The sequence below is a fragment of the Lithobates pipiens genome, unplaced genomic scaffold, assembly GCF_037356315.1.
Source record: "Lithobates pipiens isolate NorthernLeopardFrog02 unplaced genomic scaffold, aLitPip1_a1.2 Scaffold_25, whole genome shotgun sequence".
Taxonomy (NCBI): Eukaryota; Metazoa; Chordata; class Amphibia; order Anura; family Ranidae; genus Lithobates; species Lithobates pipiens.
In genome coordinates, this window is record NW_027507787.1 from 93,182,672 (window position 1) to 93,200,581 (window position 17,910).

At 44.7% G+C, this 17,910-nt stretch overlaps 1 protein-coding gene across 2 annotated transcripts in view; it reads right to left on the reverse strand.

The window, feature by feature from the left end:
* The window catches only part of CNTF (ciliary neurotrophic factor), a 134,283-nt gene that overhangs the window by 109,822 nt on the left and 6,551 nt on the right, over nt 1-17,910 (reverse strand). The gene's annotated exons all lie outside the window — the stretch shown is intronic.

Below are 17,910 nucleotides of genomic sequence, written 5' to 3' on the forward strand. Positions count from 1 at the left end.
AGTGGGATAGACTCCTTATTTTCAAGACTGGGGGCCTATGTAGATGGATTTCTACAACCACTGGTAGTGGAAGGCAAGTCATATTTGAAGGACAGTAGACAGCTTTTAAAGGAACTCCAGGATATCAACATAGAAGAAAATGATATACTAGTAACAATCGACGTAAATTCTCTTTATACAAACATTAAACAGAAAGATGGATTAAATGGAGTAAAGTGGGCCCTTCACAACAGATCTAAATTAAAACAAGAACAAATTGATTATATACTTGAAGGATTAGAGCTGGCTATGTCCCACAATCATTTTTGGTATAAAGGCAAACATTATGTCCAAACTAAAGGAGTAGCCATGGGGGCTAAATACGCACCCAGCGTGACAAACCTCTTCCTGGACCATTGGGAGGAAGAACAAATATATGGAGTCACCAGAAAAAACATCAAGATGTACAAAAGGTACATAGATGACATTTTAATTATCTGGGGAGGCACACACTTGGAATTACAGCAATTCTTAGAGGAGATAAACCAGAATATTTATGACATTACGTTCACAGGAAGTTGGGACAATCAGAGTGTAGACTATCTGGACTTACAGATTTTTAAAATGGATGGATCCTTGGGCACCAGAACCTTTTTTAAAGCCACGGATAGAAATGGCTACATTCCTACCTCAAGCTGCCACCACCCAAGGTGGATTGGTAACATACCAAGAGGACAACTCGTAAGATTGTATAGGAATTGCACAAAAAAAGAAGACTTTGATAAACAGGCTGAAGTCATCATTAATAGGTTCATAAGTAAAGGATACAAAGAAGCCCACCTGAGGGCTCTCAAAGAAAATGTAATAAAAATGGACAGGAAGCAACTGTTAGAGAGCAAAACAAATATAACAGGTTTTAACAGGCAACACAAAGAAATAGAAAGGATTATCAAAAAACGGTGGCCTATTCTGAAAACGGATGATGTACTAAAACAAATCCTGCCCAACAATCCCTCTTTCATATACAAAAAAGCTCCCAACTTAAGAAACAAATTAGTGAAAAACACAATTGACCCCCCACGACAAATTAAAGTCGCCAAACACCTCAAAGGTTTTTTCAAATGTGGCCAATGCCTTCCCTGCCGTAAAAGTAAAAAGACCAGCAGAAAAATTACTAAATTTACTTCGACTACCAATGGAAGAGAATTCAAAATCAAGGAACTTATTTCATGCAAGAGTACGCATGTCACATACATTATAGAATGTCCTTGTCATAAACAATACGTGGGTAGAACCACAAGAGAATTACATGAAAGAATTAAAGAACATATTAAGAACATTAGAAAAGGATATGATAAACACAGTGTCTCACGTCATTTCAGAGACTTTCACAACCAAGATCCTAAACAGATGATTTTTTATGCAATTGACAAAATCAAAGGACATTGGAGGGGAGAAAACATGACCAAGAAAATTTCTCAAAATGAAACCAGGTGGATTTTTAACATGGAAACTTTGCAGCCTGCTGGAATGAATATAGATTTGGATCTCAACTGTTTTTTAACCAATTTTTAATCCCAACACATTTTATTGAGGTCGAATGTAATACAATCAACAAGGCCTTTTACAGAAATATATTGCAGAGTAATAAGAAATAAGGTTGCACTTAGAAACAAAATTCAAAACTTATGTTCCAATATTCTAATATCCCAATGTCCCAACATCTTAATTTTCCTACCCAACGCAAAAATATTAACATTTTCATTGATAATCACATTCTATTTCTACCATTTTAATGTCTTCCCTTTTTTATATACATTTTTATATACATATATATTTTTATATATTTTTATATATATTTTTATATATATTTACATTTTGTATACAAATTTTGCACACATTTCTTTCTTTATTTTATCTTTGCCATCATAATTGAGGTCGAATGTTATTCATTCTCTTTCCCTAATTAACCAATTATTCTAGCCCTTGGGTAACACAGTACATAGTTTAAAAAATACTGGAAATAAATCTTAAAAGTAATATACTATAAAAGAGTTAATATTTGCTAAATATTAATCTCTTTATCTAAACATTTATGGAATCCAATAGCTTCCTTCTCATTTGAGATGAAGTTTAGCGCAAATTTAATTTTAATCTATTTTATTATTGATTTATTCTACCTCCATTTTCCATTATAATGCATATATACACATATTGGTTCCCCTTTTAGTATTCCTCCTTTCTTCATTTTTCAATTTTCTCCTTTTTTATAGATATTGTCAATTTTTTATAGACACTGTCAATTTATTTTATATCTAATTTTAATCTTTATGTCTATATCGATTTATGTGTGTGTATAAACAATTAAAGGTGTCATAGTGTATATTCCACTTACATAGGAGTAGTGCCCAATCTGCGTTTATTAACATAAGATTACTAGCAGGCACAATGATATATTTCCTGCATGGCCGGCATAATAATAGGCTTAGTAAAGGCAATTCCCTTAGCAAACATGGCGGTTAGGTCCCGCGCATGCGTGATTGGTAACTACACCCTATATAAGTGGAAAGGTGTATGAAGATGGCTGCTCCAGATGACGTCTGAATGACGAAACGCGTAGGGCGTGGCCAGATACGTACACCTCCAGTGCAAACGGCGTGGTAGCCGAGCGGATGTTCCGAACGCTTTATAGCAATACAATACGTGTTTTATCGTACTAAATGTGAGTACTTTTAAGGTTGTTTCAAATAAACTGAGTTTCAAACATACTACACCATGGATAGTCCTCTTTTCTATCACATGTAAAACGAGGTACAACATACCCATGGAGGAACGAGCGATCTCCCCAGCATCACAGCAGAGACAGCCCAAGAAGCGACACAGTGGCTTATACTGTGGAGGCTGATCCACCCCGGACGGGGTTATATCTCTGGTGAGAGCAAAATTCATAAACGTTCACTGCGAACGGATAGCGAAGTCACTCCCTCCACTCCTCTCCTATACACAGAAGACCTTTTTCACCATCAAATTTTCATTTTTAATCCTTATCCAATTGGACTTTCACATCTGATTAGTTTTGATTTCATTCACCATTTTCACATAGATTTCATCGAAAGACTTTTTCACTTTCTGGACTTAACCTTATTTTTATTCTTATTTTTATTTTTTCAAATTTTATTTTATTTTTAATTTTGGAAACTTTGGCATGTTCTGAAATTTCACACAGTGTGTTATATATATTTGTTGCACTCACTATTTCACTTGTATTCACGCCTGTATAATTTTGAATATTTTGTTTTGTCGTTCCCCTTTATGGCCATTTCCTTGATTTTGTAAACCAAGTCACTTGGTCGCGCCATAATCACAGTCACAGGTACTTTGAATATTTTTTTGCATTTCACTATTGAATATTGATTGATTCTTGGTATTTTAGTAACATAGTACTAATTATTTATTTATTTATCTCAGCTATTTAATTTATTGTGGATTTTATATCCTTATTTCAATTTATTAACCAGCACGCTGGAAAATTTATATTCACTTTGTATTCACTATTTAATATTGATTGATTTTTAGCACTATATCATTTATTGATTTTATTACTTAGTTCATTTAGTTTTATTCGGGATTTTAAAATTATTAGCCAGCAAGCTGGAAAATTTGTACATTTTTACGATATCCATATTTAGTGAGTTTAATAAGGTATAGCGCCATATCTATTTTCTTTTTCTTACCTATCTCACTGTTCCATCCATTTGGATGGAAACAAAATAGAGGCTGCTCTTACCTACATCACATTATACATACTCTCTGTATAACAAACTCCATAGCGCATCCTATCCCTTTGTTTTTATCTACAAGTCAAGAGTCTCATTTCTTGTGACCCGAACAAGCCAGGAAAGTACAAATACCCCCCAAATGACGCCTTTTTGCAAAGTAGACATTCCAAGGTATTTAGTAAGAGGCATGGTGAGGTTTTTGATGTTGTCATTTTTTCCCACAATTCTTTGCAAAATTAAGATTTTTTTTTTCCACAAAATTGTCATTTTAATAGGTTATTTCTCTCACATGGCATGTGTATACCACAAATGGACACCCCAAAATAAATTCTGCTACTCCTCCTGAGTATTACGATAGCACGTGTGGGACTTTTTCACAGCCTGGCCACTTAGAGAGGCCCAACATGCAGGGAGCACCGTCAGGTGTTCTAGGAGCAAAAATTACACATCTAAATTGTTGACTACCTATTACACTTTTGAAGGCAATGGAGCACCAGGACAATGACACGTGGCACTGATGACAGATGGCACTGATACGGGGCACTGATGACACTGATGACAGATGGCACTTATACGGGGCATTGATGACACATGGCACTGATAAGTGGCATTGATGACATGTGACACTGATAACAGATGGCACGTGACACTGACAGGTGGCACTGATGACAAATGGCACTGATACGTGGCACTGATGACAGATGGCACTGACAGATGGCACTGGGGACAGATGGCACTTTATTTTACTTTTTTTAACTTACGGCCGCTGCAGTCGTTCATCTCTCCCTCCCCACACGCTGTCTGTGTGAGGAGGGAGAGTGCGCTGAGAGATGATCTCATATGTTTACATATGAGAGCATCTCTCATTGGACACGTCGATCACGCTGTAAACGGTCAATCACAGCGGCCGTTTACAGCGTGATCGGCGTGTCCAATGAGAGACTGGCTGTGTCCGAGGGTCACGGCCAGCACAGAAACAAATAGGAGGACATTCAGGGACGCCCTCACAGCAGGAAACGTTCGCGCTGTAGCCGCCTTTCGGCTATAGTGCAGGTGGGAAGTGGTTAAAAAACTTTTTTTAGCAGTTTTATTCCTATTACAAGGAATGTAAACATCCCTTGTAATAGGGAGGATAGCAGGACAGGGCCTCATTAACCACTTAAGGACTGGATGGATTTACCCCCTTCCTGACCAAGCCATTTTTTGCGATATGGCACTGCGTTATTTTAGCTGACAATTGCGCGGTCGTGCAACGCTGAAATTCAAATAAAATCGCTGTCCTTTTTTCTCCACAAATAGAGCTTCCTTTTGGTGGTATTTGATCATCTCTGCAGTTTTTATTTTTTGCGCTATAAACAAAAAAAAACATTTTTTTTATTTTCTGCTATAAAACATACCCAATAAAAAAAAATGTAAAAAAATCTAATTTCTTCATCAATTCAGGCCTATATGTATTCTGCTACATATTTTTGGTAAAAAAACTTTGCAATAAGCATATATTAATTGGTTTTCACAAACGTTAAAGCGTGTACAAAATAGGTGATAGATTTTTCTAAAGTTTTTTACTAGTAATGGCGGTGATCAGTGTTTTTTAGCGGGACTGCAACATTGCGATCATTGTAGAAAGACATGATCTCAGTGTAATCCTCTGTCAGAAAGGAGATCTGCCTTGTTTACTTCGGTAGATCCATGTTCTGTCTCTGTTGGGAATGATCGCGGGTGACCGGCAGACACCGAGTCCGCCAGACCAGCTGATTGGCTCCCCCACTGGCCAATCAGCACGCTCGCCCACAGTACCTCATGCATGAACTGACGTACACCTAAGGCGATTTGCGGAGCCAAGCCACCTTGCCGCAGTAGAACTGCGGCAGCTTGTCAGCAAAAGGTTAATGTGAGATATGGGGTCAAAAAGACCTCATATCTCACAATTACATTTGAAAGCAATAAATACATAAAACAAAAATTTCCCTTTTAAGGCTGCAGGGCGGAAGTAATGTTTGACGTCGCTCCGAACCTCCAAGAGAATAGAGTTAAGTGGGGGCCATCTTGCTCTCACTCGACTTCCTGCCCAACAATCCCGGTGATCGGATTGGTACCGCCGCTACTAATGGCTCCGGTAAACAGTGGAGATGACTGGGAAACAGCAGAGAGGGGGGGGGGGCACCTCTCCCGCTGCCCATAAAAGTGATCTCGTGGCAAAACCGCTGCTGAGACCACATTTATGTTAAAAAATATACCGGGGTTATGGCAGCTATCTGCTGTCATAACCCCAGTATTTAACGTAAAAATAATGATGTATATGTAGCACCCTCTACAAGACGGTAGGTGCTAGTAAGGGTTATTTTACTAGATTTGTTCAGCACAGGCAAATTTAGGCAGGCCTATGCTGCAAGCTAGGCCTGTCTGTTTTGATTCTGGGGCTGGGAGTGGTTAGAGTAGCAGTGGGTGTGACCGCCTGTGCTCTAGTTCTGAGGCGCCTCCCATGCTTCTAGGGAGAATGTTCTGGAAGAGGGGCAGGGCCTGGAACTGGAGTGCAAGCAGCTCATGTGGGAGCCCTGACCAATCCCCAACTGGAATTGGCAGGGGGCGGGCCTCCTATATATGCTGAGGTCACATGATGCTGGGGAGGAGTAGTCGACCGGGTGACGTGAGGAATGGAGTGCTAGACAGTTGCAGGAGCACACCCCCGTCTGGGGGGGGGTGTAGCAATCGCAGTAGGAGGGCCGGGGAGAACTGCGAGGGAACACTGCCTCTACACGGTCATTGGAAATGTCTGTGTCACCACATGGTCAGTGGCAGGGAACTCCTGGAGCAGAGGGGCATGAGACACATGGTCCGGGAAAGTTCCTCATCAAGGACTCAGGGCTGGAAGGTCAGTGAGTGTTACCACAGTGGATGGCTGGAGGTGCCAGGGATTCTGTAAGGGAACCCTGCTTCTACGTGGTCACTAGCAGAGTCTTTATCATGCACATGCACACAGTGGATGGTGAAGAGTCCTGGATCAGAGAAGAGACTGTGGGGATCTGTGTGTCAAATCAGTGTGGCTGGGGAACACATGATTTGCAAGTTGGACTGGCTGGGAGCAGTAGTCCATTTCCTAGAAGATAGACTTTAATCTACTAGGCCTCTGGGGAGAGGTTCTGCAGGCCTCAGGCCTAGTAGCAGGGGGTCACCAGAGCCAGTAGAGGGGCTTATTCAGAGTGAGTTCTTCATACCCATTAGAAGAGGATGTGTTATACCCTAATGTAATTACAAGTGGTGCAAGAGGAAACCAAGAGAGCAAGGAGAAGCAAGTTTGGGCAGGTGATGAAGAGAACTAAGACCTTTACTTTTACACTGTCAAAAGTGATGTTTATGTCCCTCACACGATGATAGATGGAGAACTCTTAGTATAAAGGTGACCAGATGTCCCCGGTTTCAGGGGACAGTCCCCAGATTGAGGACACTGTCCCCGGACCAAGTCTGTCCCCGGTTTTGACTTCAACAGGAGCTGGGGCAATTTTCGAAGACAGTCAGTACAGAATAAAAAAATAAATAATTCTGAATTATACACCCCTGCTCCTACTAGTTTAGGGGGGGTGTATTTTTTCTATTATCTGTGTCCCTTTCTGATGATGATGTGCTGGTCAGAGTGGATGGCCCATTCAGCTCACATGTTATTCTGCCTTGGCTCAAATCACATTTCCCTCTGCTCCCCACCAGTGTTGGTCATCTTACTTTAAAAAAGTAATTAGTTAAGTTACAAATTACTTCTCCCAAACATTAATTGCGTTAGTAACTCAGTTACAACATTGGAAAAGTAATTAGTTACTCAGAAAAGTAACTGTGACTGGGGTGGCAGCAGTGATACTTGAGGGGGTGGCAGCAGTGGTGGTACTTGGGGGGGTGGCAGTGGTGGTGGTGTACTTGGGGGGGTGGCAGCGGGGGTACTTGGGGGGTGGCAGTGGTGGTACTTGGGGGGGTGGCAGCGGTGGTACTTGGGGGGGTGGCAGGCAGCGGTGGTACTTGGGGGGGTGGCAGCGGTGGTGGTGCCATCCTCTCCCACCACCACCTCGGCCTCTTACTGATCCCATCCCCCCACCACCGCTGATCTCATCCCTACCGTATCCTCCCCCATCACCTCTGTTGTAGAAGTGATGGTGGGTGAGCTGGGATGGGATCAGTAAGAAGCAGAGGTGGTGGAGGACTTGGGATGGATCGATTGCACTGCAATTCGAATTGTCAGACAGTCACTTACTTGAATGCCTCCAGGGATGCCTTTCCTCATGGGGAGAGAGAGAGACCCTCCCTTTCACTCGATTGGTGTCAGCTAGTCAGCTGACTTCACTTTTCAGTGTTCGCCCCGCCTGCCTACATTCTCTCTCTCTCTGGATAGGCGGGGTGGGATGGGGTGGTCCAGTCTCTCTGAATCTCAGCCTCTTCTCAGCTCAGCGGGCGAAAGCCCCTCTCCCCGCAGCAGAACGAACGGGCAGGCAGCGCGGCCACGGCGGCCTCCCGGGCGGTAGATGTAATTGCGGTAACGCCGCCCAAGTAATGGGAACTGAGTTACCATGAGGGGAAGAGTAATCAGTTAGAGTAAGTAACTGTGTTAAGTAACTCAGTTTATTTTAACTGAGTTACTTACATCACTGCTCCTCACCCAGTAGTAGCCGGGGCCCGGAGAGTGAGACCTGAGAGGCTGTGAGGCCGGCGGAGGCGACGAGCAGAGAGAGGCAGCTGAGCTCAGCCGACGATGTCCAGCAGCAGGAATAGAGGGGAAGCAGATCCAATCATGGGGCTGCCAGTGTCTTCAAGGCTTCAACACAGGTGTGCTTTGGTGGTGTCTGTGAATAGACTATATTGCACAGTGTCTGTCTCTCTGGTATAATGGATGATATCAGAACTCACAAGCAGCGGGGGGCACTTGTTGGTCAGAAGTTAACAAAATCAGCACCCAGCAGCCATGTTATGTGACACACTGTGACAGAGCCAGCCAGAGTGCCACCTGCCTGTGAGTTATCATAATGCTGATGATCTTAACCAGTTTCCGATCGCCTGATAGCAGATTTACTGCTACAGGGCGGTCGTGCTGCGCAGGATCACTTATATACGTGATCCAGCATTTCTGGGTGTCAGAGCCAATCAGCGGATCTGGGGGACTCGCCTAGTGCTCTGCCTATGTAAACAAGGCAGTTTGCCATTCTGTCACTATGGAAGACATTGATCCTGTGTTCCTGCAAAGCAGGTACAGGGATCTATGTCTTCCCTTAGTAAAATCACCTGCCCCACAGTGAAAAAACACTTGTTAGGCACATGTTTAACCCATTGATTTCCCTAGATGTTATCCGCTTCCCAGCCGGTTGCATTAGTACAGTGACAGTACATATTGTTAGCACTGATCACTGTATTAATGTCACTGGTTCCCACAAAGTGTCAAAAGTGTCACTAATGCCGCATACACACGAGCGGAATGTCCGACAGAAAAAGTCAGACGAAATCTTTTCATCTGATATTCCAATCGTGTGTGGGCCTCATCTGACTTTTCTTTTTTTTTCGCAAATTCTGACTGACCTAGAAATAGAACATGTTTTAAATATTTCCAACGGAACCAATTCCTATCGGGAAAACCGCTAGTCTGTATGCTGTTCTGATGGACCAAAAACGATGCATGCTCTGGAGCAAGTACAAGACGGCAGCTATTGGCTATTGAACTTCCTTTTTCCTTTTTCTAGTCCCGTCGTACGTGTTGTACGTCACCGCATTCTAGAAGGTCGGACTTTGGTGTGATCGTGTGTAGGCAAGACACACGATTTTCAGTTCGAAAAACCTTCGAAGTTTATTCCGACGGGAAAACCGGTCATGTGTATGTGGCATTAGTGTCCCATTTGTCCACCGCAATATCGCAGTCCCGCTATGAGTCACTGATTGCTGCCATTACTAGTAAAAAAAAAAAAAAAATGTCCCCGGATTTCATTTTAAAAATCTGGTCACCTTACACCTTATCTTAGTAACAGCAGTCTGCATGGAGATGGAGAGAGCAATAGTCTGCATAGGAGATGCAGAGGGAGTAAATAAGTAAGTATATTGAAACCTGTAAATATGATGGCAATGATTAATTCTATGGGCATCCCATATCCCAATACCAGGCATGTACTGGCCATTGGGACTACCGGGAGTTTCCCGGTGGGCCGATGGCTCAGTGGGCCACTTTGAGTGACAGCCTTTCAAAGTAATGGCTCAAACAGGATCACAGGAGGCCCCATGATACTCTCCTTCTGTCCCCCTCTGTCCTCCACCCCCCACGCTGTCCCCCTCTGTCCTCCACCCCCACTGTGTCCTCCGCCCCCCCACTGTGTCCTCCGCCCCCCCACTGTGTCCTCCGCCCCCCCCACTGTGTCCTCTACCCACACTGTGTCCTCCACCCCCACTATTTCCTCCACCCCCCCACTGTGTCCTCTACCCCCCACTGTGTCCCCCTGTGTCCTCCACCCCCACTATGTCCTCCACCCCCCCATTGTGTCTCCCTGTGTCCTCCACCCCCGTGTCCTCCACTGCCCACTATATCCAATGGTGTCCTCCACCCCCCACGGTGTCCTCCTGTGTCCTCCATCCCCCACACTGTCCCTCTGTGTCCTCCACCCCACTCTCCAATAGCATATATATATATATATATACCGTATATACTCGAGTATAAGCCGAGATTTTCAGCCTCTTTTTTGAGGCTGAAAGTGCCCCCCTCGGCTTATACTCGAGTCATCGCTGTCTGCCCGCTCGATCAGCGTGTCGAGCAGACAGACAGCGGCCATTCTATTCAAAAGCCGCGCCTCCGGCTCCGCCTTCGCCTGTGATAGGCGGAACACTGAATTTCCCAGCAGCCTGTGTTCCGCCTATCACGGACATCGTATCATCCTCGTACTACGGACGAGGATGATACGAAGGCAGTGATAGGCGGAACACAGGCTGCTGGGAAATTCAGTGTTCCGCCTATCACAGGCGAAGGAGGAGGCGCGGCTTTTGAATTTTACAATGGCCGCCGAAGAGGGCACGGGACGGAGGCAAGGCAAGGCAAGGCAAGGCACGGCACGGCACGGGACGGGACGGGACGGGACGGAGGCAAGGCAAGGCACGACACGACGGCAAGGCACGGCACGGCACGGGACGGAACGGAGGCAAGGAGGCAAGGCACGGGACGGAGGCTCGGGACAAAGGTAGGCTGGACACACACACACACACACACACACACACACACACACACACACACACACACACACACACACACACACACACACACACACACACACAGGGATGGGTGGATGGATGGAGACACACACAGGGATGGGTGGATGGATGGAGACACACACACACAGGGATGGATGGATGGATGGATGGAGACACACACACACAGGGATGGATGGATGGATGGACACACACACACACAGGGATGGATGGACGGACACACAGGGATGGACGGACACACAGGGATGGACGGACACACAGGGATGGACGGACACACACACAGGGATGGACAGGCATGTCTCACCCTCGGCTTATACACGAGTCAATAAGTTTGCCAGTTTTTTTGGGGGTAAATTGGGGGCCTCGGCTTATATTCGGGTCGGCCTATACTCGAGTATATACGGTATATATATATATATATATATACTGTTTTTGTGCATGTTCGCAAAATTAAAGTGGCCCGGTCTGGATGAAGTCCAGGGCCAAATTTTTGTCCCAGTCCAGCCCTGCCCAATACCTATGCAAGTTGTACCCCCCAATAAAAACAACAAAATCAAAGCTCGCAAATGACTGTTCATTGTCTCTGGAAAGGATGCATGAAGTCTGGCCGTAGGGTAATTTGGCTGGATTGTTTGCCAGTAGTGCCAACACCATGGCTACATATATATACAGTTGGCAGTCCAGAAGTGGCTAGAGGAAAACAATGCAAACCAGGAAAAGTGTATGTAACAGGTGGTGAGGAGGCAACAGAATGCCTGTCAAATGTTGTCCGCTCTTCAAAGGGCAAAGCATGTGTAAACCAGCTCATAAAGTTAAATGGAGTGTCAAAATAAAGTTTAAGGGAGGAGAAAAAGGTAATACTGCGACAGCTGATCTCTGGTCCCCAGGGTCGTTGATAAGGCAGTACAACTAGCCCTATAGTACTGGGCCCAGGCCTTATCAGCTAAACAGGGGTTAAAGGGCAGCTTTATTGTCCATGTCTGCCTATACAAATAAATAGATTTTACTAGGCCACACGCCCTCCTAGCGGCTTAACCACTTGCCTACCAGGCACTTACACCCGTTTCCTGCCCAAGCCATTTTTCAGCTTTCAGTGCTGTCGTGCTACACTGTACCCAAACACATTTTTTATCATTTTCTTCACACAAATAGAGCTTTCTTTTGGTGGTATTTAGTCACTGCTGTGTTTTTTATATTTTACAAAAAAAAAGACCAAAAATTTTGCAAAAAAATAAAAGTTTTTTACTTTTTTTCTGTCAGTAAATTTTGTAACTAAGTAATTTTTCCCCTTCACTGATATGCACTGATAGGCACTGATGAAGTGGCACTTATGGGCACTGATGAGGAGGCACTAATATGCAGCACTTATGAGCACTGATATGTGGCACTGATGGGCACTAATAAACAGCACTGGTAGGCACTGATAGGCAGCACAGAAAGGAACTGTTGGGCATTGGTGGGTGGCACTGATCAACAGCAGTGATGGGCATTGCTGATAGGTGGCGCTGATTGCCAGCACTGACTAGCATCGCTAAAGGGCACTGATTGGTGGCACTGGTGAGCACTGTATGGTGACACTCTTTTACTATACTGTAATCAGGGCACTGATGATCAGTGCCCTGATTACCTTCCTACATGTCCCCCTGCGTGGAGATGCCGCTAATCGATTCTCCTCGCCACACACTTTGTCAGTGTGAGGCAAGGAGTGCCAATTAAAGGCACTTCCTTGTTTACATGTGGCACTTCCTTGTTTACATGTGACTGGCTGTGATTGGACACAGCCGATCACATGGTTAAAGAGCCACGGGCACGGCTCTTTACAGAGATCGGGGTCGCGCCGTGTCCTATCAACATATGCCATCATATGACGTTGTCCCAGAACAAGAGCCCCACCATCATTTGACGGTGGGCGGGCGGCAACCAGTTAAATTAAATTTCCCCATCGGGTCAACAGAGGGGCCCAGACTTGGGAGCAAAGGAGGGACTTTTTTTCGTTTTTGGGGCATAGGCAGATAAAGGCAGTGTCGCTGTGTTAACTGCATCTTGGGGGTTGGGTGGGGAGTAGGTGGAGTTGGGGGGGGGGGCTTCATCAGGTAGCCTTCCCAGGCCCCATGATTTCTAACAGAGGCCCTGCTGGTCCCCCCGACCATAGGATGTGCGGACACATGCAAACCACGACAGCCCGAATTGCTGCAGCTGTTCACATACATGTGTGATTTTAGCTGCAATAATAGACTGATTATTGCTGCTATATGCACCTAATCATTTGTGCGATAAATCTAAGGTCATATCCACTAATTTTAGAAATATTTACTTGCACTTTCTGTCATGTCTGCAGGACAGGAATTGAAGGGAAATCTCCAGCAAAAATAAATAAATGCATTAAAATAAAAATAAAAAAAATGCTACACTTGTTCCAATGCCTATTGCACATAGATGCTGTAGGTTTGTGTATATGGATTGTATTTTTACTTTTTTTGGTTGAACTTGATGGACTTCTGTCTTTTTTCAACCTAACTATGTAACTATGCCTAAAAACACCACGTTTTTAGGCATTCAGTTTTTTGGGGATTCTGATCTAAATGCTCTTAATTGTTTTTATCAGGGTCGTGTGTAGACAGGTAATGGTTAATGCTGTCCCAGCCGAGAGGGTTAAAGTTACAAGTCCCGGCCACATGGGAGAAGGAAAGGCTGACAGCTGAAGATGTCATTTATTCAGCCATCAGCCAACCGCCAGAGGGAGAGGAGCCTGTACAGGAAACCGCTGAGCCATGTAGTCCCACAAGACACTGGCTTCCTGGAGAATTGGCACATTATGGATTGCTACCACACAGGACTTTTTTCTGGTCATGGACTTCACCTGAGCAGGTATGCTGGGGCAGCCACAAGTCTGAGTTAGGGATTAGGGATGTTAGGAAAAGACTGCACTGTATGTTGAACTTAAAGAGGAGCTCCAGTCTCCTGTGTAGAAATTAAAAGTCAGCCGCTATAGTAGCTGCTGACTTTTAATAAACAGCCACTCAGCTGTCCCACAATCCAGTGCTGTGAGTGGCCCAGCCAGTTTCACCCTGCGTGCCTCTCTCCCTGACACTGGCATCTTTAATATGTAACCCAGCTGTGACAGCTTGAGGCTTGACAGCCGGGTGCCCACTGTGCATGAACAAGCGGTGCTGTGCACTGTGAATGGTCTGGCAGTCTTCTGGGACACGTGTCCCAGAAGACTGCGGAAGGGGGGGGGGTGGGGCGGGGTGGGAGAACGTCCACTTCCGATTGCCTAGGTGGTTGGAGTGGAAGTGGTTACTTGTCAAAACTGGGTACCTGCCCCCCCCCCCCCCCCAAAAGCTCCATTTCACAAACTGAAGAGGGGGTGGTGGCCTTAAAGCAGAATTTACCCTTTTGGGTGGAGCTCTGCTTTAAGTGAAGTGTATGCATGGAGTCCATGCTGGGTGCACGGTGGGACCCCATACCATTACTGGAAGTGAGAAAGCGGTGATACACTGGACAGGTGGAGAGGGCACTGGATCTGCGTATCCCTCCTAAATGCACAAGTGACTGTGGGATGCTTAGTACATCAAGAGAGTCTTAAGAATCGTACACACGATCAGATTTTTGGCAGGGAATTGTGTGATGACAGACTGTTTGCCTAAAATCTGACCGTTAGTATGCTCCATCAGACAATTGTTGTCCAACTTTCCATCAACAAATGTTGGATGGCAGGCTAGTAAATTTTCAGCGGATAGCGGTCTGTCAGATTTTCCTATCGTGTGTACACAAGTCCGTAACACAAAAGTCCAAAGTAAAAACACCTATAATAAGGCTTACCTATAGGTACTGTAAATATCTCCTAAACGTGTGCTGTTTAATAGATATTTATGGTAGATTCAGCTGGGGATGTCACTGTAGCGCATGCGCTCTGAAGGAACGGCTACCCGGGCCGTTCCTTCAGAGTACTGTGCTGTAAACGTTGGCTCCGGTGCATGTGACTTCCTCGCGACTTCTGGCACTTACTCGCCTGGAGTCCATGAACCCGAAAGGAAGACTGAAGACTGAACCCGTAAGGAAGATGGAAGTGCCCTCAGCGGTGACAGCTTGCCCCTGGAAGGCTTTGTTCTAAAGTAAGTTTCACATAATGTGCTAGCATGCGATCTATACTAGCACATTATGACATTGCCTTGAAGGTTTCTTTGTCCACTTTGCTCAACAGTGTCAAGGAGTTTACAGTCCATGGCACTGTAGCTAACCTCCCTGGATGTGGACGAAACAGTAAGTGTTATTAAAGAGTTTGCCAAATATAACCTGAGCAAGCCAAAATCATTTTGGGAGAATGTGCTGTGGACAGATGAAACAAAAGTACAGCTTTTTGGTAAATCCCATCATTCTACAGTTTTCGGAAAGATAAACGAGGCCTAAAGAAAAAAAATACAGTCCCTACAGTCAAACATGGTGGAGGTTCACTGATGTTTTGGGCTTGCTTTGCTGCTTCAGGCACTGGATGTCTTGACCGTGTGCATGGAATTATGAAATCTGAAGATTACCAAAGAATTCTGGGTGTAATGTAGGGCCCAGTGTCAGCAAGTTGGGTCTCCGTCCGAGGTCATGGGTTATACAGCAGGACAATGACCCAAAACACACGTCCAAAAGCACCCAGCAATGGTATAAGGCCCCTTTCACACAGGCTTTCTGATCAGGTCCACCCTGTGAGTTTTTCAGACGGATCTGATTGGACACTCCATTCACCTCTATGCAGCGACGGATGTCAGCGGTGACATGTCCACTGACATCTGCCGATATCCAATTCTGTCTCTGAAATCCAGACAGATGGAAACCCTATTTTCCATCCGTCTGGTGGATTGGATCAGATGAAAACAGGGTGTCCATTGTCATCCGATCTCCCATAGAGAACAGCGGGGCTCTGACAGGTCCATCCCCACACAGTGAGCGGAGATGGACCTGTCATCCGCCTGCTCAGGGGGGATCAGTGGATCAATCCTCCACATAGCAAAGCGGAAAGCCCGTGTGAAAGGGGCCTAAGACAAAGCATTGGAGAGTACAGAAATGAGTCCAGATCTAAAGCCCATAGAGCACCTGTGAAGCGATCTCAAACAGCAGTTGGGAAAAGGAACCCTTCCAATCTGAGAAAGAAAAGTGGTCCAAAATTCCAGTAGAGAAGTGTAAGAAACTCATTGATGGTTACAGGAAGCAATTGATTTCAGTTATTTTTTCCAAGGGGTATGCTACCAAATATTAAATTGAGGGCCCCAATAACTTTGTCCAGTCCATTTTTGGAGTTTTGCATGGAATGTATCAGATTTGGCTTTTTGTTTGTGCACTTTTTTTGTGCAATACCAATTCAAACAAAATAAATAAACATGAGAACACCTAAACATTTGTAATTGCAACCTGGCTGAAGTGGTGCATTATCTGCCAAAAATGCAGGGGTGCCAATATTTTCGGTCATGACTGTCTGTACCCTAGAGGATGTCGGGTATGACGAAACGCATAGGGTGGAGCCAGCTGTGACGTCACTATATTGTTGCCCGAAGTGACCGGGATACCATTTTAGCGTATCCGTTAGGAGTTTTATATTGAGAAATCGCTTTTTACTAGATGACGTGAGTTTAATGGTTTTGTTCAATAAAGTAAATGTTTTATACAGAGTACACTATGAGGGTCTTTTTGCTTTATTGCTAACATATTGTCATGCGGAGGAATAATCCATTGAGAATGTAATACAATTGCCGGTGATGATCCGCTATCTATATAGGAGACAGATGATATCTTGATACCCCATGGTTGAATTGACCTATCTGTAATCAATTCCTTCTGGAGGTTTGGATTACAGCACACATTACTCAGAGATTGGTGCTACATTTTCAATTCACAATTGATCACCTACTGGATGTGATTTTTTGGGCTTTTTCTATACATTATCTTTCATTTTTATTTTCATTCATTGCACTTAATTCAAGCGATATTGTTATTTCTGCTTTTCATGTGATGGAGACAATAGTGCAGCATTTTTAATTTGTATTACCATACTACACTATATTGGCAAAAGTATTGGGACACCAGCCTTTACATGAACTTTAATGGCATCCCAGTCTTAGTCTGTAGGGTTCAATATTGAGTTGGCCCACCCTTTGCAGATCTAACAGCTTCAACTCTTCTGGGAAGGCTGTCCACAAGGTTTAGGAGTGTGTCTATGGGAATGATTGACCATTCTTCTAGAAGCGCATTTGTGAGGTCGGGCACTGATGTTGGACAAGAAGGCCTGGCTCGAATTCATTCCAAAGGTGTTCTATCGGGTTGAGGTCAGGACTCTGTGCAGGCCAGTCAAGTTCCTCCACCCCAAACTCACTCATCCGTGACTTCATGAACCTTGCTTTGTGCACTGGTCCAAATAAGTTGGTGGAGGGGGGGGGGGGGGTTATGGTGTGGGGTTGTTTTTTCAGGGGTTGAGCTTGGCCCATTAGTTCCAGTGAAGGAAACGCTTAAAGGTATTGTAAAGGCAGAAGATTTTATCCTAATGTAGTCTATGCTTAAGATAAAAAGCCTTCTGTGTGCCGCAGCCTCCCCAGCACCCCCTAATTACTTACCTAAACCGCATCTCTCTCCAGCGATGTCAACAAGTGTCTAAACCGTCGGGGACACTGATTGGTTAAGAAACAGCAGCGGCGCAATTGGTTCCCACGGCTGTCAATGTCAGTCAATCAGGGGAGAGAGGGGACGGGGCTCCATGTCCGAATGGATACACGGAGCTGCTGGCTGAGGGGGCACTTGATAGGAGCGAGGGGCCTGGAGGAGAAAAGAGGGACCCGAGAAGAGGAGGATCGTGGGCTGCTCTGTACAAATCAAACTGCACAGAGGAAGTATAACATGTTTGTTATTTTATTTTTTATTAAAAAAAATAGACTTTACAATCACTTTAAGGTGTCAG